Source organism: Orbicella franksi, chromosome 13 (assembly GCF_964199315.1).
Source record: "Orbicella franksi chromosome 13, jaOrbFran1.1, whole genome shotgun sequence".
Lineage (NCBI taxonomy): Eukaryota > Metazoa > Cnidaria > Anthozoa > Scleractinia > Merulinidae > Orbicella > Orbicella franksi.
Window position 1 is genome coordinate 15,821,549 of NC_138157.1, and position 21,972 is coordinate 15,843,520.

General features: G+C 39.7%; 1 protein-coding gene and 1 long non-coding RNA gene across 3 annotated transcripts in view; one reads left to right on the plus strand and one right to left on the minus strand.

Moving 5' to 3' along the window:
• Positions 1 to 12,898: 12,898 nt before the first annotated feature.
• On the minus strand, positions 12,899 to 15,863 carry LOC145464771 (uncharacterized). Its single transcript, XR_014041455.1, has 2 exons — positions 15,279 to 15,863; positions 12,899 to 14,783 (listed from the first exon to the last, which is right to left on the minus strand). It is a non-coding gene; the product is annotated as an uncharacterized LOC145464771 (long non-coding RNA).
• Positions 15,864 to 16,088: 225 nt separating this feature from the next.
• Positions 16,089 to 21,972, plus strand: part of LOC145464759 (beta-1,3-galactosyltransferase 5-like) — a 17,072-nt gene continuing 11,188 nt past the window's right edge. For both annotated transcript variants that reach the window (XM_081448548.1, XM_081448549.1), the window contains exon 1: positions 16,089 to 16,292. The gene's annotated coding sequence lies outside the window, so the exon portion shown is untranslated. The remainder of the gene's footprint in view (positions 16,293 to 21,972) is intronic.

The following is a 21,972-nucleotide window of genomic DNA, read 5'->3' on the forward strand; positions in this document are numbered from 1 at the left end:
ATTCTAAAATAAACTTTTCACGCAAAGTGTGTGAGGAAACGAATTTCGCACGTTTCGCCGATGAAATGGTCGGTGTAAAAAGCCAGTAATTGCATTATTGCAGGTAAGGTCTGAAAATTAGCGTGGAAAATGTCTTTTTTTGTCCGAAGATGGGTCCGGACTTGAAAACTGGGCGGCACATCCTGGGCAAGAATCCCAATGATTCCACCCTCACCCCGGGTGTTCTTATCAATTCAGTTAAAAGTGAAATTGTACAAAAGACGGACGAAGACCGAAGAAATCGATTGCGATTATTTTGCTACTTTCTTCATTTCAAAACCTTTTTTTTTTTTTGCGATCATTTACTCGAGTAGTTGTCGTTCATTAAAACTTCTGGAGCCAACTTACAGCCCTCGGTGATTGCAGACTGAACTCAGCGTGATATGTGTAACGCAATAGTCGAATTCTGGTGCTGATATGTCGTCGTTCTTTGCGCCGCTCTGTTTTTGCCCCGTGGGAGTACTGCCTTAAATTTACTACTGGGTTTTCCGCTGAGACTCTGACAGACACTCTGGACCAGACTTTGAACCTATTTCAGACAAAAAAGTGATAAATTTGCCTAACTCTATTTCAGGTATTTAGGAAGCAACAGTTGTGGTTCCACTAGATCTTTTGCCCATACCACGGGAAAGTGAGACTTTAATTACCCATGGGAAGTCGGTGTTTTGTGTGTGACCTCTATTCCCACAGTGAAACTGCCCATGGGAAATCACTATGGATACATCAAAAAGAACAGAAGAATTACCCATGACGTTCCCCGAACCAAGTCGTATGGTTTAGCCTTGGTTTATCTAGCCACAAGAGTAGTTCAACCAATCGGGTGGAAGAAAAAAGTAAATCCGGGAACCGCAGCACATGCTGGGCACATTTTTGTGGTGTTGCGCTGAAATTGCGGCAAACATCCTGGCACGTACTAAATTCAATACACGTGGCATCAAACATGGCCAACTTTCGAGGTTGTTTAAAAGCTCCTGGAACCAGTTCTGAGGACGAGGGAATACCCAAGCACGTCTTGGCCGGCGATCAACTTGCAGGCGACGGGTTCCATAACACAAATACAGCATCTGAAGAGGTTGTAGAAATCGTAGTCGCAGACGCCTTCTACGCATTGTTCTTAACAAGAAGTTTTGGATAGCTAAATCGACCGGGTGTTGCCGTATAAGAAGCAGAAGAACGACCGCTAGCAAGCCATACGTTTCGCGGTTTCCGATCTCCATGCTGAAATAATTTCCCGCCAAATATGGGCAGGTCAAAAGTTGACCTTGGGTAATTATTTGCAATGTAACCGGAGGACTAAACCTGACCGGAAACCCAAACCGATCCCAACCCAAGGCAATTACCCACAGGGTTACCTCGGGCAGGCGAGTGTAACCGCAACGATTGTATACCCTGTTACCCCCTCCCGCGGGAGTCAGAGAGGTAAGATGGATACCCAGGCGAGCGGCACATTCCCCTAAAGCCCTTATGTGGAAGTACTCCCTCCGGATTTTTCTTTTTTCCGACTGTAATCGAGAAAGATTTGTAGATTTCTGTTTTTTGTCGTGCTCAATCGGTTTAGAGTTTCCTTGAAGATACTGAACTACGAGCTGGTCATGAGAATTCAATGTGACCTTCCTGAATTGAATGAGTAACGAATAGCTAGTCCGCGTAACTGGCGTGAAAATCACGCGCAAGCACTAAAACCAGAAACTCGTACACGTATTATATTTCTACGACACCTGCGCGCGCCGTCGGCGTGCGTGGGAGCTCCGCTCTATCCAACATGGTGAGTTATTTGCCAACAAGGTCACCTGGTTTACCTTAGACTTGCTGAAAAGTGCTTCGTCTTGTTTGTTCATTACCCGGCGGACGAGTGTAGTAGTATTGATACGTTCCGTCACTCGCAAAGCAAGTAGGTTACAGTATTTATTATTTTTTTCTTATGTTTTAGTGCACGGCTCCATAAGATTAGCTTTTAAATCTTTACCGTGATTTGATTTGATATGATGTGATTGAGACACCAGTTGAAAGTCACGTAACTCCTCGTTGCTGCAGCGAAGCGCAAATGAAAACCCTTCAAGTGAGACAAGTCGACCTTTCGCGATCTCGTCGCTCGCTCGGCCGCTTCGAGACCTATGCTACTCTGAAACTCACGAGGTCGACTTGTGGCAAATCTAGGTCCACAGTTCTATCTTCTTTTTTTGTATAAATCTACTAGCGTTCTCTCACGAATGCCCTTCTAGCAGTAAGCCCTTGTTAACAAGATGACGGCCGCTTCTTTGCGTTTTCCAGGGGTTAGCCTGCGTAGCTTGGCAGTTTTTAAGCAATTTGAGCGCGCTAAGAAAGCGGCGAAGCCGCGAGGAGCCTGGGAGAAAGACAACTGAGAAACCTGTGAAGAGGATCTAAACAAAGTTTTAAACGACTAGTAGATTTATACTAACACAAAATGATTAGATTAATCGCTCTCGACTATCACGTGATAGAAATCTCGAGCTCAAAATCTAATTGTTTTTTAATAAAGATTTTGCTTAGAAATGACTGTACAGAAAGGTTTTGCTGGAAGTCATAATATCCACAAACTACTAGTGGGATACTGGGATATAAGTATTCAAAAGCGATCAACGCTTGGATCCTCAGACACACGCCATGGTTGGTTATTTTGCAATTCCTGTCACTTAAAAATCCCAGCATTTCCCTGCTACCATATTCCCAAGTTTACCTAGACGGCTTGCGTTATTCGCAAACAATTACGCCAAAGTAGTAAATTTACCTGTGAGAATTCCTTCTCCTAGACCTTCTTCGAGTATAATAACATTCACTAGCGTACCCAATAGGAAAAGAATGCTGCCTTTTAGTCTGAATTCGTTGCTTCGATTGATCATTGATGTCACACAGCAGTCAACCTCGTTGTAATTGTGTCCCCCAAACAGGGGGTCAGATGTCTGTTGAGACATATCGCAAGGAACCCATCACTCTACTAATGCAATAAGAAATGGATTAATTGTGTGCCTGCGTCTTTCTTTAGTCGTTCTGAAAGGGATTTCACTAGAGCGAAGACAAGTTCTTTTGATTTCAAAATAGTCAAAATACAATCGCTTCATTTGCTCAATTTCCGTCGCTCTCTCGTGTCCGGTCTCTAATCGGCCCCAGTCGGAAACTAGATACGACCTTAACGACGAGCCTCGAGTCAGTTTTCTGTTAACTATTAACTCTCCCAGTGAGGGTTGTCGTGTTTCAATTATTAGTTATACAGTTAATACTTGGAACTTGACACGTTAATGTCACATCCAGTTGGCATATTGTATAATGTGGATTGAATTGGATTGGAATGGATTGGATTGGATTTGTGAAACGTGGATCAGTTGGATTTGTGAAACATGGATTTCTAAAACATGAATTTCTAAAATATGGATTTGTAAATTAAACAATTAAACAGAGAAAAATAGAAGTGGTTTCACACAATCGTAGGAGTGCTCGATAAATACATGCAAAGTGAAATACAAATTATGATAGAAACTACATTTACTCAAGTTTCACGCTGACTGTCTGATGATCTGATGACAGTATGATGATCGCTTTAAGCGCGAAACTCGAATAACTGTAGTTTCCATCTTAACTTGGATTTGTAAAAAAAAATTGATTTGTAGGACCTTTCAACATGACGTTTGTTCGACTGTTTAAGTCTTCCATATTTTACAATCTACGTTTAACCGAAATTGGTCAATTTTTTTAAATTTTTTTTTTGGAAAATTATTTGGGGCAAACTCCCGAAACGTAGCGGGATGTTCTGCGTGTACAAACGTACTCTTTCGAAGAAACCGATTGTTAGAGTTCTCAAGTGAGCCATGGTGATAAAGGATTTTCTCCGATAGCTACCAATTGAAATGACCTAGCAAGTGTCTTCCCTGACGGGGCCTGAGGGAGAATAAAAAATTTCATTATTTTCCAAGTGTTTTTGCTCAAAAAATTTTATGTCAAGGATATTGTAGATTTAATTAAACCTTAAATTTTGTACTCTGTAAACGCATGTTTTGCCAATCTCTGTTTTACAAATCCATATTTTACAAATCCAAGTTTTACAAATCCGTGTTTTACAAATTAAAATACAGCCCATGTTTTAAAAATCTAATCCAATCTATATCTTACAAATTGGACAATTCAGTATCAGAAAATTAGATATTTACAGAGAATGATGGTGACTGTTGTGACCTCTGCTGGTCGTGACTAAGCACGCGCTATCGCAGATTGTTCACATGCTGGTCTTTTTATACGTAAAATACCACGTACTGTTACTTAAAATTACATGGAAGTCTTATATAGTTAGGGTTAGCTTTTCTTTTCTTATCTTATTTAGCAGTCTAGAATAGTGTTTCCAGTTACCCTATCTCGTTCTATACAGCTAAATACGATGTACATTCGACACTAAATGCCAGAACCGAAATAAAGCTACTTTTTTATTATTCGCTGGTTCTCATATCATTGCTACGATAGTTCCTAGTTCAACTCCTTGGTCATGCTTATAAATAGCCAACTGGTCTGTTTTAAGCCTATACTGATGTTTAGTTGGAATACTAAGTGGAGTAGCTAAGCGCATCGACCACTGAGAGTAAACATTCAGGATTCAACAGCCCTTTCTTTCCCACGCTCATATTTTAAGGTTATATATACTTTAATGATGTTGGGATAAACCTGGTACATGCTTTTGTCGGCCGGTTCCACAGGATATTTTAATGCTGACAATTAAAGCCGATGGTCCGAGGACGCAAGGATCAGAAGCCGGATTCTATCATAATCAGCTAGATGTGAAGACAGCTCCTCAAATTTAGGTTTTCGAATAATCTTCGGCAGTTGATCATTGCACATAAAGTAATCCTGTGGATGGCGTCCTTGCCCCGACCATTGTACGTATTCAGGCTCTAGAAAAATTATAATAGTTGTGCAGTTTTGGTCTTCGCCGAAACTATGAATCTAGGTTTTTCTGGTCGGATCTGTAAATAAATAATAATTATTTCCTTACCCATCTTACCTTCTCAACAAAACGTATTGCATCTCAAAAAAGAGTTCGGAAAAAGAAGTAATTTTCACCTAACGAACATTTGTTTGGTGCTTACGCTCTGTGTTACACGTTGAAACAAAGTTTGCATAACAATTAATTTCTGACGAACTAAATAGCTTCAAGGTTCTTTGTTCTCAGCTGAGTTGGACAATTTAACTCAAATTCTTACATCTTGTGTTTCATTCAATTTGATCTTTCCTTTGGCTTCTTAGTTATTAGTGCTATACGTGTTCTCTTTTCCTTAAATATAAATTATAGTTAACTGATCACTGTCATAGCGGTCATTGCATTATCAATGCACATCTATAAAATTCAACATCTAAGCCTACGCGTTGATATATTTGGATTATATTATAAAATCTAGTTAAAAAGAGACCGAAATTGGACAACTTTTAGTTCAAAAATTGTAAAAAATATAAAACTTTATAAAAACGTTTCGGTCGCTCGACCTTCGTCAGTTACAAAAAGAGTGTTAAAAAACTTACAACTTAAATTCGGTTTTTACAACAATGGTTATAAATTACAACAAGAGACAATGATCGCAAACAGGTTACGTAAAAGATGGAAACACACCAAAAAATGTAAATGAGCCACGACAAATTAGACTGAAAACACCTCAACTAGTGACAAAAGTTATACAATTGCCACAGCGTAACAAGTCCTCTGAATCATCAGACATGACGGTATCATAACAAAATCCCCAGGAAGGGCCGTTAAACATTAATAATTTCCCAGCTAACAGCCTTTGAATGAGCCAGCATAAAAATCAATTTGCCAATGTTCACCGAGTCTGAGGCGAATAATTGTTTTAGTATAATTTTCAGAGGTGAATATCAAGGACTACAAAATAACGGACTAAAACATAAAAACACAGACTCAATTGTTCGTGTACATTTTATTACCCGTATGCTGCCGTAGTTTTGATAATAAGCTTACATGTACATCGACTGTCAATCCATTTCGGCAGTAAAACAAACGAGCGAAACACTACGAAAAATACTTTCATCCGGTACCTTTGCTTTATCGATGTTGACTTCATTCACAGTTGTCATCATCGCCTAAAAATGAGTAGCTTTAGTTTGAAGAAAAATAAATTTCGGTCAATCGATCTGACCTGCTTGTGATCGACGCAACCACTGCGTTTACGATTCTTAAAAGCCTTGTATACGAGTTCTTGAAAAGATCTTTGGTCCAGGGGCGGCAGCATTTATTTTGGAAATTCTCCATCCTTTCAAATATCCTGGACTTAGAGTGATCTCTTACGAATATATGAAAACTGCATTCAGCAACTGTCCGCCATGTTTACCTGCCGAAATCGCAAAGATGGCATGCTTAGTAACCAAGCCCTAGCGGGGTGTACATAGCGTCACATGATGAGATTTTCGACCAATCAGAATGTCCAATTCTTATATTCACTTCTGGAAATTATACTAAATATATATATATTATATCTTTCCACTTCACCTCCTGTCTCTACTAGCTAATACTAAGTGCAGGGTGTGTAGAATTGTACATGTTTGTGGTCTTTGGTATTAATTTGTCAAGTTCAGCTTTTTGTGGTTACTGGCTTCTTAAGCCAGTCACCACTATGCCATCGGGTTTGTAAGGATTACGCAGACGTCCACTCCTTCTATGGGTTTACCGGCGCAATAAACCACGCGGGATGTTGGGAGAACACGAGTAAAGCTTGTAAATCACGATTTACAATCTCTTGCCAGTGAAAGGCTTAACTGTTTATTACATTTGTTATGGCTATTGTTATTAGTTGCCTGGTTCCCGCGGAACCGAGGTTTACTGGTACAATAGAACATAGGTTTTGCAACTTTATAGGCCAATCAGAGCGCGCGTGATATCTCAGTTATTTTATTAACTGAGATAATCCGCGACTTTTCAGAAGTTTTCGGGACGTTCTCACGGTGAGTGAGACCGAAAATACCTCCACATTTACTCGAGTTCTTTAATCGATTTTCTTCTTAAAGGCACAAGTTTTAATGAAAATAAGTGCTTTTACAGTTTATAATTGGTTCCGTTTCATTGAATATCATATTTGGAGTTTAAAAAATCGAGTTTACTTGTAGTAACTTGTAATAACTCTACGAATGTCTACCATCTCCCTGACACAGATTATGTAACGAATTTACTATTTATTGCCGACCGCATGAAGGCATGCAGTTCACGATAGCCGAAGGAACTGTTAAAATTTGTTCGTTCAGGCTGGAAGATCTTAGAAAATGTGTAAGTGACCGCATTTAGCTCCAAGTCGTTCTCATTTGGCTCAAAGCATTCACTGGATACAACGATGGGGGCAGTTGAAGTTCACTCGCTTGGTTATTACACCGTAGTATTTGTTTCGTCCGATTCCGTGCGAGTGGACGGAAAGTCAACTTCTTCCTTTGAGACAGAGGATGTTTTTCATGCAAGAGGAGCTTTTCTTTACTTTGGGGAAGGTACTGTCCAAGTAAATCGTGTTGAAAAACCATCAGACACCACATAAGCTCGTCATTTCTCTAAGCTCTAATGTGAAATGTAGCGAACAAACTTTAGTTCCCGCGGCGATCGAGAACTCCTTTCCTTCGTCTCAACGAATTGCATTGATCCACTATTTTCCTTAAGCTTAAGAGGCGAACGGTGGAAAATTTATATCCCTTCTAGTCGCGTTTAGAAACACAGAAGCTCGTAGCCAGAGCTAAATAAAACAGACCGGATCGACGACGAAGCAAAACTTTCCTGAGGAAGCATTGTCAAAACAAAACATCAAAGCCTGACTAGCCTCGCTTTCATGCCACTCGTCCCGGGCGCCGACCGAGTAGTCCGCCATATTTGCATTCAGTGTATAACCCAGCCCACAAGTTTTTTTAACTACCACTCGGAGTGGTAGTTAAAAATCTTGTCGGAAGCCATTTTGACAAAATCTATCGGACGGAATGACGTCACGAAAACGCGGCCTGGCTGCTGACTACTGTTCAAAATGGCGGCAACGATGTTCGAATTTTGGCTTCTTTGGAGACGAATTTCATAAGAAAAACCAGCACTTTAGAGGCGAAACTTCGGTGAGTGGCTTAACTTAGTGCGAGGTTTTTAATAGCGTTGACAAAAAATATACGTTTTTTTGGAGTGACCTTCCCCTTTAAATATAAAGCTGTTTTGCCCTAAAGAGATACCTTTTTTGAGGCAGACGTTTAGAAAAAAAAAAAGAGAATTCGTAACTTCTGGTATAGAAATGGGATTCTGAAAAAACAAAACCATACTGCGCAAAAAGTGCCATATGTAAACTAAACGAGCACATATGTACACTGACCATAGCTCTAAGTCCCGGACACACGGCGCAACGTTCAAAATGAAGTTACGAATTTCATTGCGAATTTGCAAACTTCGATACGATAAAAGTTCGAGGCCACAGTCCGTAGGACTAAATGTGATTGGTAGAATTCTACCTCTATACTAATGCAAACGCTGCAATCTGATTGGCCGACCTACTCGTACACTATCAGCCTGACATTAGAGTGCAGTGGCTGTCGGTTGTCTACGAAATGGCGTCGTTCTTTCGTTTTTCCGAAGTTTTGGAGGAGCGTTTCGATGCAAATGGATAATTAATTTCCTGAGAAGACTAAAAGTAGGCAATTAATGGTTTCTTGACTTTAAAAACTTCAAATTATTCAAAATGCGGGTGCAAGCGCGCAGACAACTGCAGATTTCCAATGGCAATTCAGTCCGTGCGATTTTGTTAAGGTGTAAAGTTTAGTAATACGTGCAAAAATAATTGGAAACCATTATTTGCTTTAATTTCAGTGAGAATTCCACTAAAACAGTTAGATAATTCGCTCTCGATTTCTAGTTAGTTTTCTAGTCACAGAAATCTCAAGCTCATAATCTAATTGTTAAATAGTTACTTTTACCCGACAAGAGAAAGTTGTTCGCAGTATTGAAACAACTGGCTCATAATTGAGGCCCTATGGGGGTTTTCGGGATACGTGATATTCAGATCAGATAAAACGGGATATTGAGTGGGAAAATTGTTAATTTTTGCAATCGGAATTGACGGGATACGGGATATTTAGGTCAAAATGAAACGGGATGTGGGATACTCCAAAACACCTGTGTTCTTCTCGGCTGTGAAGATGTGATTGGTTCCATTCCTCCTCGCGAAAAAAAAATGAAACGTCCCTACCCTGGGACCCAAACTCTTAGTCAAATTCCCGAGGGTGGGGAAGGCAATCAAAGTCAAATGCCCTACATATGTCCGGGATCCCTCCTCTCCCCCCCCCCCCCCACCCCTTTCTCGGTCTTAACATTAATAGACGCATGACCATCATTCGTTGGCGCCGCTTTACGGACGACCGTTTGACGCAAACCCCTGGAAAGTATATATTTTTTGTGCAAGCTTAAGAATTAAAATAAAAAAAATTAAAGTTTTCCGAATATAGCGGCCTATTTCCCAAAGTGCCGAGGTTCACTGATCAAGTTCGCACGTTTCCGGTCGTATTTGGGTGACATTTGAGCAGGAGGACGCGATCAACATTGCTAAGTCTTCTTGGCACCTTCCTCTAAATAACGGTGTCGGGAAATGTTGATTACTTGTCTGGTTCGTTTTGGGTACGCAGTTTAACTTTGAGTTTTGTTAAAACATGCATTCTCTTCACTAAAATAGTCACAACATTTGAAAGAAGCCAAAAAATGCAAAAAAAGGCAAAAAATGAAAATCCCGAAATCGCTTTTTGGCTGATTATCGGGCAAAATTCTCTCCAAATTTCAGCGAAAAACGTTGAAAAGTCGCCGGAAGCGGACTCAAATGTGCTCTTCGTTCGCTGAAGTTTTCGTTTCGAGATGCAAAGGAAAATATATATACTTTGGGGCGTTCTTCCGGTTCTTCCGGTGTAATGAGATAATTACACAAATTGACGTGTGAAAATAATGGCGCGTTGGTGGATATTAAGGCTCATTTTACTTTAACAATAGAGCTCTTATCAATTACAAAGGAGCCTCAAATGCTACCTCGGCGGGAAATATCTGAATCCCGGGGGTGACTCCCATATAAAAGGACGGGGACACGCATCGTACTTTTTAGGGGTTAAAAATGCGGTTTTGGTAGCTCTTAGGGTGTTCAGCTTCAAAAGGTCCACAGCCGGAGCTTTTGCGGTACCTTCAACAGTCCCTCTATTTTTCTCCGTCCCCACTCCCTACCCAGTCAAGTCTTCCGTTTTGCGCTGGCATCCAGGTCTCTCGCGATTCTATCCGCGCGTATAACGATCGAATAAAACTGCGAATCGGAAAATAGAGGGCTGTGAACAGTCTATGGCCTCATGGTTAGTGCGCTCGACTCCGATCTTGCAGTCTGGGCTCGAGCCCTGGCCAGGGACATTGTGTTGTGCTCTTGGACAAGACACTTTACTCTCACAGTTCCTCTCTCCAACCAGCTGTATAAATGGATACCAGCAAACTTAATGCTGGGGTAACCCTGTGATGGACTAGCCAGCCCCCCATTTACACATTAAACTATACCTTAGCTGCATAAAGTTAAAATGATTAACATTATTTACATTGGAAGAACTGAAAAAGTCTATTGCACTAGTGGGGATAACAAATTAGAAATACTTGCACAAACTACAAGAATGTCATCAATGAGAGAGACAAGTGTAATTGGTAGAGTTTTCTTTAAAATTAAAAAAAAAAATGTCATTCTGCCAATAGCTCTCTCCACGTGTATCCGGGCATTGGCAATGTTTTTGGTTACAATAACTTTATCTTTAGACATCTGTTCGAGAACTTGGTGGTGGGATTTCTAATGTAGCCCCTCTCACCATGAGATCTTCTTTTATTGTGAAGCCCCTGTCTGCCAGTATTAAGTCTGTAGGTTCTAGGAGATCAAGGAAACCAGATTCTCGAGTGATGTGTTGGCCAGATGCTCTGCCACCCCATGCTTTCGAAAGGAAACTGATCATACCGTTTGGCGCAATTCCGACAAGGAATTTAACAGTGTTATATTTTTTTATAGTCCGACCAAGTGAGAGGCTGAATTTCAAGATTTCTCGGACGGTCGATAAATATTTCACTGCAGTCTACTGTGCAACGCAGGTTTGGGTGGTGGTTAAGGGACTTAGGGATATTTTTCTCGAATTGCCTCCTTTGATGGCCAAAATATGAGAGGCTTTAATTCACAAGCAAGATACTTGACCCAGGTGCTGATGACCTGGGAGGTTCCACCAATACTGATGTCAAACAGGTCTGCAAGCATTTCATTTGTGATAGCACTTCTCAGTTAAAGTAACATTAAAGTTAATTCTTCTTTTACTGATAGTTTCCTCTGTGGCCCTGTCTTTTTTGGCGATGCCTTGAAGTTTCTGCAAAACTTGGTTGAAATAACCTTTTTTGAACCGGACCAATAACACACCTTTTTTGAATTCTGAGTAACATACTTGACCGGGTTATTGAAAGTTTTTTCATTCGGCAAACCTGTAAACGTCCTGATCTTTGCTTCAGTTTTCAAAAACTTATCCACAACATTCTTTTTCTTTGTGGCTGGTCTTCGAAGAAGGGCATTTTCGGTTTTTAAAAAAACACGCTACGCACACACAAGTACGCAGTGTCAAATGTATACTAAGTAAATACATAATAGCTGGTTTTCACATGACGTCACTAAAATTCGAACTACAAAACTATTGATCTTCCTAAGATTTTACTTAAATGATGTATAAGAGCAGCTGAAAACTAATATTCACACAAATTTTCGCTCCGAATGGGTTCTTGGTTTTGTGATACAGTACGCTTGAATTTCTAAGCTTTTGCGTGACGCGGCATTTACATGACGGCCTAGAGAGCTGTCATGTGGTTAAAAAAGTGACTTATTTCGGGAAACTTGGCTATCTGAACAGTTCATGTCTTAGAAAAAGTATTATTTCAATGCTTTAGAGTTCCTCGAGGGATAAATTCACGTTTTTGTAGCAAAACTCAGTGACAGATGTTTCTGTTGGCTTCCGGCCGCCATGTTGGTGCCCATACGGATGGGCACCAACATGGCGTCTCCATACAAATCTCTATAAATTTGGACATGCCATTAGGGACAGCGCGTCTCCCAACCCCAAAATGCATCGGGAACGAAAGAATATCGAGATCGAAATGTATTGTGGGCCAAAATATAATCAGATAGTGGGAGCCTGGTCTCTAACACTTGAAACGCCTGGTTGATTTCAGCTTTAAAACGCAGTTAGCGACCACCAGCCCACGTTTTCTCGAAATATTTCTGAAAGGAAACACAAATTATCCCTCGAACGTCTCAGTCACAGAAATTTTTGCTCATCAGATCGGTTGTGCACCACGGTATTTATTATCTTGCAATTCATTGACCTATTTGTTACTAGTAAACGAACCTTAGCTTGTGTTGTGTATGTAGAAATTATATGTAGTTTCTTTAATTTGATTAACAATAATCATAACGGCTTGTCGTGTATTTAATGCAGTAATACAGAATTTCATACCGTAATCCCATTATAATTCCACACACATAACAACATTGAAAGCCTGAAAATATATAATATAATATATAATATTTATCTGTTTTTTTTGTTTCTGCATGTAATGTTTGTTTCAGATTTGTTGCTTAAAAGCAGTAAAAACTCTAGAACAATATGAAATAACTATATGACAATATTGAAATGACAGTAGATGTCAGACATGTACCCAGAGTCCAATTTTCCTTAGAATGTTACTCGAGCCATGTATGGCAAAAAAAAATATTAAATTAATAGTAAACTTGTTGCAAAATCAATATAGTTCGCACTGTGCCGTTCAGCACTTACATGTACATGTACATACATATATCTGTGGTGGGGATCAAGTTGATAAAAATCCTACGGAAATGAGCTGATTGATCAAATATTTATGCAAAGCACGATGCTCAGTATTGTGATAGCTCACTGAAATTAAATGTGTGAAACGCAAGACTAGTTTCATCTCATGCCAATAATGATTTCACATGCTTATCCCTGATCCCCGTTCTATTTTACAGAACATCAAAAACATGGTCTAATATTATTATTAATACAAGCTGCTGGAATAGTCTTGAATGACTGCTCTGTCCTTTTTTTGCTAATAACAAAATGATTTCAATTGAAAGAGACCTGGCATGTTCCATATGGGTCGTCCAGAAACAGTTAGAATCAGCTTTTAAAATTTCACTAGTCTGACCTGTAATGATTTCATATATTTTCTAGTGTGAAAATGTTTCCTGCACTAAATGCTCTAAATAATGACATCATCTTCTCTATTTAGCACAGCATCAAACAAACAATTTTGCCAAGGGACCTGTAGATCCAGGTTTTCATTATCCCTGGTGATCTTTTTCATTTTGATCAAAGTAAATTATGATGATGTTCTTCACAATGAGGAAGCTAAAGACCTGTGGATAACATAAGCCAATATGGCAGTAGCCTGCTAGAAGGCTAGTGTCAGGTTGCACAGTTATCTCTAGCTGTTCAAATCGTCATGAAAACATGTACAGCCTGCTACTGATCATATCACAAGGGCCATTTTAGAGATGAAAACTTAGGTCAAAAGGTTTCTAAAAGCACTCTTCTATCTTTGTACTACACTAACCACATGTCCTGCATTTTTCATGGGGCAGTGCATTTGGTTCATGTTAGAAGGAGTATTCCTTTCCAACATTGTTGTCTTTCTGTTGTTAAAGGATTTTGTGTTTGCAAACATGTGTTGTAAATATCAGAATAGTACTGGAAATGGGTCATGAAATAGGGTTTTACACATAATGCTCAAATTTGTTGTCATTATGCAAATGCTTGATGATCAAAAAATCTCACTATATATTATGCTCAAAAGACATCGGCCAGTTTTTGTCACTGTTATTCCCACGTAATGCTAGATTCTTTTGCCTCACTATTATGCTCAAAATAATGCCAGCACAATGTGTAAAACCATATAATGACCACTAATGGGGGTGAGGGAAAGATGGAGTGGTCATCAGTGGAAGTTGTGGCACTTCCACAATAAACAAACTAAAAATTTGTTTCACACTGACAAGAATACGGCTTCGTCTCTGCTCATGGGCGACACAAAATATAACCAGTATTGGGTCAGGTGTTGCAAGAAGATCGATTCTTTGATCCCTGGACCCATTAACCATCAGAAAAGAGGGCTGTGCAAGGCTACCACAGCTGCGTTCACCAGAGTAATAACACCACATATATCAGTGCAACTCTGCAGGGAATAGTTACGGCATCGCCAGTCACATTCATGACCCTGCCAATTAGTCGCACTGGGAGAGTGGGCAAGCACCAAATGACTCTTTTTGTGCGTTCCAACTTGTGGAATGTACCGTGCAAAATCATTGACGACATCAATGATGTCTGGGGGAGGTTGCCAAGCCAGCATCTTACAGTATATGATCTTCATGAAAGGTCGCAGCTCAACATCTACCAGTACCCAATGATTACCACCATTTTGAGGGTTGCCAATGAAAGTTTTGCCATTCCTTTGTCCCACATTCAGAGTGAAAACCAGCCTTTTTAATGGTCCAGGGTTAAGTAACTTAGCTTTCCTCATCATCTCATTGTAGATATTAACAACGACATTGGGCATGGTAGCATCGTATCGTTTTGCATGTCATTAAGCTGTTTTAAAACCCATGTGACGTGATCAGTATAGACCCAGCCTTGCATTCCCGATGCAGCAAGACAGGCAAGCTCATCTGCAGTCAATCCTGTTAATTAGTAACAACATGATATACTTTTCATCAGGCTTTATTAAATATTTTCTAAGGGAGTGGGGTAATAGACCTCAAAAAGTGGAGTTGGAGTAGGCTGCTAGCGGACAAAGATGTATATAAGATTATAAAGTTCTAAGCGTCACTGGTTTCTAATTCAACAAAACTGTGATACTGTATTGGAGATGGCATCCCCCAACCCCCCCCCCCCCCCCAACCTCCTTTCCACCCTTCGACACCATGTCTAAAACCCTAATCGCATTTTTTCAGCTACAAAATAAGCATATCCCATTTTCTATTTTACATCATTTTACTTTTTCGGGCCCGTGCACGCATTTTCGTTTTGTTTATCTTCAAAATTACATAAACTTTATTGCATATTTTAGCCGGTTCCAGTACTAGTTCAGGATATACCTGGAAAAATAAGCCTACACATCACGACATCACTCCACATGAAGTCATTTCTTAATTTTTCTTTTAAAAAAAACTTACCATAACTTGGTAGCATATCGTCAGTAGGATTGTCCCAGATCATAGCTTTGAATTTGTCGATCGATTTCTCGCCGAGTTTTGGGCTGGCGAAAAGCTTTCGAAAACCACCTCATCTCAGTATTGTAAGCACTGGGTTTGCCCTGTCGACGGCTCAACTTTGCAAGGATCATTCTATACATAAATATTGAACAATGCTTGGAGCAATTCAAGTGAAACATTTTATTCAGGATTTACCTTACCCGCTAAAAATGATAAAATTAACCAGGCCTACTAATGTTAGAGACCAGGTTCCCGCTGTCTTGTTATATTTTGGTCCATAATACATTTCGACCTCGATATTCTTTCGTTTCCAAAGCATTTTGGGGTTGGGAGACGCGCTGTCCCCAGTGGCATGTTAAATTTGGGTGAAAAATTTCTCCGCATATCTCACATAAGAAAAATTGCTGTGACCAGAATTTTGGCAAGAGTCTTTGTATATTTACCTTCTTTCATTTCCCAGATTCTGGACTTTATCTACTGACCGGTTTTGATTTTTATTTTGATCTATTTTGAATTGCGTGACACTAAAAACAAGCATTGTTTGCCGTAACCCTGACGGGAAGGCCGACGGCGCACAATAAAGTACTCCCAGACCTCTTTTTGTATGCACACGCTGCATGAGGTGCTTTTTAGAACCCTCGTGTTGAGCAAATCATTCTGTTGAAGATTTTGTAGGCACAAGACCAGATAAGCGTTTTGAAACAATTATGCAAATCACTGTACTAGCAGTCCGTGGGCCCACCCCGCAGGTGTACATTTCCACGTGATGTGGTCCTGGCTCATCGTACTACATGTTTATTTCGCTGCATCAAGACGTTGGAACTTGCGATAATAATGCGAGCTTGGGTGGGTTGCGTTTAAAGCCAATGTTCCTTGGATCTCGGAACGCTGATTATGTAGCATCGACGCGGTGAAATCAAGCTGAAAATCGACAACGAGAAGGTATAAATCGGACAAACTGGAAGATTTCGCTTGGTAAGTAAACAATTGCATTTCCGATGGCGACGCTTTCGTGTCGCTTTACCCGCTAATAGTCAATATATAATCGGAACTTAGTATCATTCGCCAGGGAGTAAGTCTTTCTCTCACCATAATACAAATACATTTGAACTTCCACAAGTGATCACAAGTTAAGAGGTCAGAATCCGCTTCTCATATTTCCAGAATAATTTGCTCGAGTGAATTTAACGAACTGGAGTTTTGTATTAAACTTTGTAGAGAACGTGCTTCAAAGCAAAACAACCCGTCGACGCTAGCTGAATGAACAGCTATCGCTGCGCTAGAATATCTAGCGGAGTTTCGATTAGCGGCGAGTGGTGTTATGAAAGTGAACATTTAGAATGTATTTACACGGACTTACATGAAATCAAGTCGGTCTCTCATTTCGGCTTTGTTCATATCTCTTCAGTTGACACTTGTAATCGGGACATTATTACTGCGGCGAATTTCTTCTAAACGAAATCTAACGCGAAAAATTGGTAAAAGCTGGATTTTTTTCCAGATGCAATGGACGATGACTGCTAGATTTGACATCGCATAATAAAATAATTATGACCGGATGCTAGCTGATAAAGTTGTTTCTTTGTAGTTTGAAGGCTTGCAACTGATATCACGAGAGATGTAGCCCAGACTTCATTTATATTCAGTCAATAAACCGCCAGATATTGGCAGGTATATCGTGATTTCGTTGTCTCAATCAGACGTGTTGTGTGTTCGTACAACAAAAACGAATCAAAACAATCGAATGCGCGCTCGACTGCGCTTTCGACACGGAAAAAAGAAAACAAAACATAGGCATGGACGGCGTGCAAGAGTTGTTAATTTGTAAACTAAAAGGCCCTGGAGGTAGTAGCATTCAGTGGGGTCTTCTTAACAGTTATGATGAGGTTAATCCAACAAGTTTGTTTGATTATAATGTACAGCCAAAAAAAAAAAACAAATGCATTTGTTTCATTTTAGGAAATGTGATATCAAGCCTATGTTTATCAAGGTTTGATTTTAACAGGCGATCAGTGGCTTTGTTTATTAGAACTACATGGAACTGTTACCAGCAAAACAGCTAAACATCATGGAGTCTGTAATAGTAGCTAATGGTAAACAGCAGATTGGTGTTGATTCTGGATAATTTTTCTGACTCATTTTGTAACAAGAACCAATTAAATTATAACATCATCACGCAATAGCATGGTCTTATTCTGTTGCCAGCAATGTTCATAATTTTTTCAGTTTTGATATTCCACGAAATCACTTCAAATAGATATCGATTTCAAAAACCATTTAAAGGAGAAGGCATTATTGAAGGTAAACAGCATTACCTAACTTAAGACTTGAAACAACCAGACAGATGAAAAACTGTATAAATTTTACAAAACGCCATGAAATCTGTAGATTCTGGGAAGTTTCCTTGTCACATTACCCTTCTCAACACCTGAGAGCCTTTTTAGTGACAAAAAGTGAGTTACAGAAAAAGTTTTGTCGCTTAAAGGGAGATGTAAGTTTACCTCTTTGAACTGTGCAAGGAATCTGTTTCAAAAAGAAAGAACCACTTTGCCACCTCAAAGTCTAATCTAATTAATTTGCAGTTTAACTTACTGCCATGAAGTTTTCAAGATATTTGATGAGTTTCCATACCACAAACCTTTAAGACCATTAAGAAAGTTTCTGCTAAAAATTTCCATTCTTAAGAATTGCCATTAACACAAAATATTAAAATGCCACTGAAGGGACTAAAAAAGAGAGACTTCCAAACATTTATATCAAGTTAAAGTTTCTGGACGTGCCGCTAGATTGGCTTCGTGTTTGTTTATTCCGACCATGAGAACAAGAGTCACTGATTCCTGTTCCTTATAATTAGTTCCCTAGTTCAGACCAATGTTAAATTGCCTTAAACATAATTTGTGAAGGGCTTTTGTTAATGACCTTATCAATAATGATGAACAAGGTCTTGTTCATCATTATCGATAAGGCCATCAACAAAAGCTTCAAGTAGCACATACCCAATTCAAGACTAGAGTGCAAAAGCCTTACCCCATTTATGACCAAAATTGCCAAAGTCGATACCATATTTATGACTAAAACGGCTGAAAAACCATACCCTTTGAGGCCACACATACCTATATAGCCCATATGAGGGAATACTCCCCCCCAGGCTTACATGAGGGGCCCTTGACGTGACATTCACTAGATGTTTAGGTCAAACCTCCTGTAACCCCATGAGTCATTGCATTCCAGTCCATCTACGGATGTGAAGATGTTAACATAATTTATTGCTTTTAAAACGTAGAGAAAACTTTTTTTGAGTCAGAATAACCTGCTCAGTCGGAAAAATTTGCGTGCCTTAATTTTTTGCCCTATCTATTTTTCCCCTCGCTCCCCCCCCCCCCCCCCCCTCCTCCCTTCACCCTAAATGTCCAGTTGGCATCAAGCGGGGAACACTCGGCAAGTGGCTATGTCGATTGTATTCTGAAATATTCATAGCTGTTGTAGCATAGGATACCTGCCTAAGTTGTACACAAAAGTGTCATTTGATGCCGACAATGAGCTGTGTGTTTCCTTCAAAACCGACGAATCGTTCATGCGGAAAATTAATTCAGTTCCTTAGAGAGCCACTAAAGAATGAGACAATGGGCTCTAAAGATATTCAGTGAGTCTGTTTAGACATCTGCTGCCAAGATAAGTTGTCTTAATTCGAAGCTTTTAAATTTCCATTTGAAAGGGCATGAGAAATTAAGACATCGTACCATTCTTGTTCTATTTGGAACATCAGGCGATGCGCGCACGCGTACATAAACGTCTGTAGACCTGTATGTTTTTAACGAATGAATGGGTGCAATGCATAAAGGAACATTTATAGTGGTTTGAAAACACTTAACTCTCTCGCTCGCTCGCTCGAGCGTAAGCGATTTTTTGCAATTCCGCTTGCGAGGACTGGCTAGAGGGAGGTAAAAAGGAAGCTTTTTGCCCGTGAGAGTGGTAGCAGAGGGATGTTACACTTGGGGAGGCGGTGAAAAGTGTGAGGAGAGGGGTTCAATGTTTAAATGTTGTTTATGGTGAAAAATGCGCTTAGCTACGCCTAGCTAGTTCTCGGACATGCCACTTTAACTGAAAGAAAGAAATATTTCAAATAAACGTAACAGGCTTAAAAATCCTAACTGGCGGAAGCAGACCAGTTGGCTATTTATAACCACGACCGCGGAGTGGAATAAGGGTCTACCGAGAAACAACTCCAGCTTAGTGATCAGGAGAGTTTTAAGGAGAGTTAGAAAAAAATTAAGTTGGTAATTTGTAAATTTTACCGTGGAACCTCTCCTTACTGACACCTCTTTATTACGAACAGCCGACCTGGTCCCAGAAAAGACAGAACTCATATGATCTCTTCCTCCATATTGGGGACATCTTCATTTAAATACGGACACGTAACTGCGGCCTTTGGTGTCCGTACAGTAAAGAGGGTCGACTGTATATTTAAACACTTGGTAAAAATCAACTAAAGCGGCAAGAAGGAATGGCTAAGTACATCCCCAAACAAAATGCCAAAGATATACCAAAGGCTACAAAACACACAGAAAAGAAAAAAAAAATTGATTCCAAATTGGGAACTTCCACTCAGTAAAAATTGTGACGTTTGGACTGTATTTCTTTTATTCCCGACAGTTCTTTTGACGTTTACAATTCACTCCAAAGTCTACAATCTACAATCTACAATAAACAATCTACAATCTACAATCTGCAACGGCTATACCAAAGGCTACAAAATACAAAGAAAAGGAAAAAAATAATTTGATTCTATCTCTAGTTATCATATCTCTGTTTTTTGCCAATCACGTCTTTTGTAAAGTCAAACAGCAGATAATTATTCATTTACATGAGCAACAAATCAAGAAACCTTAATCAGAATGTATTACCGATATGCCATCCGTTCGATAGAGTTTTCATTTCCGCACAAGCGTAAATATGTGCAAATTTCCTCCGCGCTGAGGCTGTGTTAAAATCGCGCGATTGATGTTCGCATATCTTCGAACAGAATTGTACGCAGACACAGTAAAATTTTTATAATTATCGCATTTTGTTGGGAAAATGTCCAAACAAAAGGTGCTACTTAGGCCCCGTTCACACATATCCGGATATTTTTGAATCCGCAACTTTTTGTTTCCGGATACAACTTCCGTCCACACGCATCCGGCGAATTTGGCAGGGAATCCGGATATTTTTGAATCCGCAACTTTTTCTTTCTGGATATAGCTTCCGTCCACACGCATCCGTTGAATTTGGCAGCGAATCCGGATAGTATTTAATCCGCTCTGCAGAGTGGAAAAAAATAAATCCGCAACGAATCCGATAACGTGTGGACGGTGAATCCGGATATTTTCGAATCCGATGACGTAGCAAAATCGTGTCTAGTCTCTTACCGAACAATGAACCAATATGGCAGCACAACGTGTAAGCCTAGTTTCTCTAGAGTGAATCCGGATACCATCGGATGCGTGTGGACAGGCGAATTCGATTTGAATATGCTACGTGTGGACGGGGAAATTATTGAATCCGGAAAGAAAAAGTTGCGGATTCAAAAATATCCGGACACGTGTGGACAGGGCCGTGCGAATGTTGTTGTTTTTTTTAATGCAAAAATGACAACCAGTCAGATCAGATGAGTCAGCCATGTCGCTTATGGTTACTAACAAACGAAAAGACTTCGCTTTGTAAGTAAACATTGTGTTTTCGATGTATTTAAGTTGCTTTTCAGTCGCTTTAATTTTTAGGTAACAGTCAATGTATCAGAGGAACTTATTGATAGTCCTCACGGAGAAAGTCTTTCTCTCGTGATAATATAAAAACATCTTTTCTTCCAGAAGCCACTGCTCATTATTCAGAATAATTCGTTCCAACAAACTTCATTTTTACAACAAACTTTATAACTAAATAAGCGGGCAATACTAGAATTAATGGTCCTTATATGGTATAGCCAGCAATTTTGCGAGTTTGTCAGTAAAAACCTACATTCGAAACTGAACATCCACATGCGTTCACCACTTTGTCCTTGTCAAAACCACGAAGTCCGTGTTGTACAGGCCCGAAAATGATACCTATGACTGATACTGCAAAAAATAAGGAATGGCATGGACTCCATGAAAGTCTATGGATGTACGGTCACCTCGTTATTGCGGCCACGTTGTGTCGTCCCGGCAAAACACCCATGTATTTTCTTATAAGAAAACCCCGTTAATTTCTACGTGCAAATTTCGGAGATTGTGAAACATCCTAATGTCCTTAGCTAGATTTATTTGCATAATGTTCGTGGGCCGTCGATGAGCAATTTGTTTACTGTCATAATGTCATATAATCTCCGCCTATATGCCGAAAGCTACGCCAAAAAGGATTCAGCTTACTTGGCAGTTCTCAGTTGTCTCTAAATTCCAGAATATAGTAGACATCCTGTGTTGTAGGATGCATCTCAAGTGACCCGATAAAGACATTCGAGGAAAAACCCAGCTAAACACAAATTTCGTGACGCTGGGTATCAATTTTAAAATCGTGAAATTTGCATTCAAATCGTTCGAAAACTGCTTATTTTTATTGGGCTACCTATGGTAACTGTTTTATCAAAATAGAATATATGAATTTTTAAATCCACTGTCCGAGTCCATTCGTTTCCAAC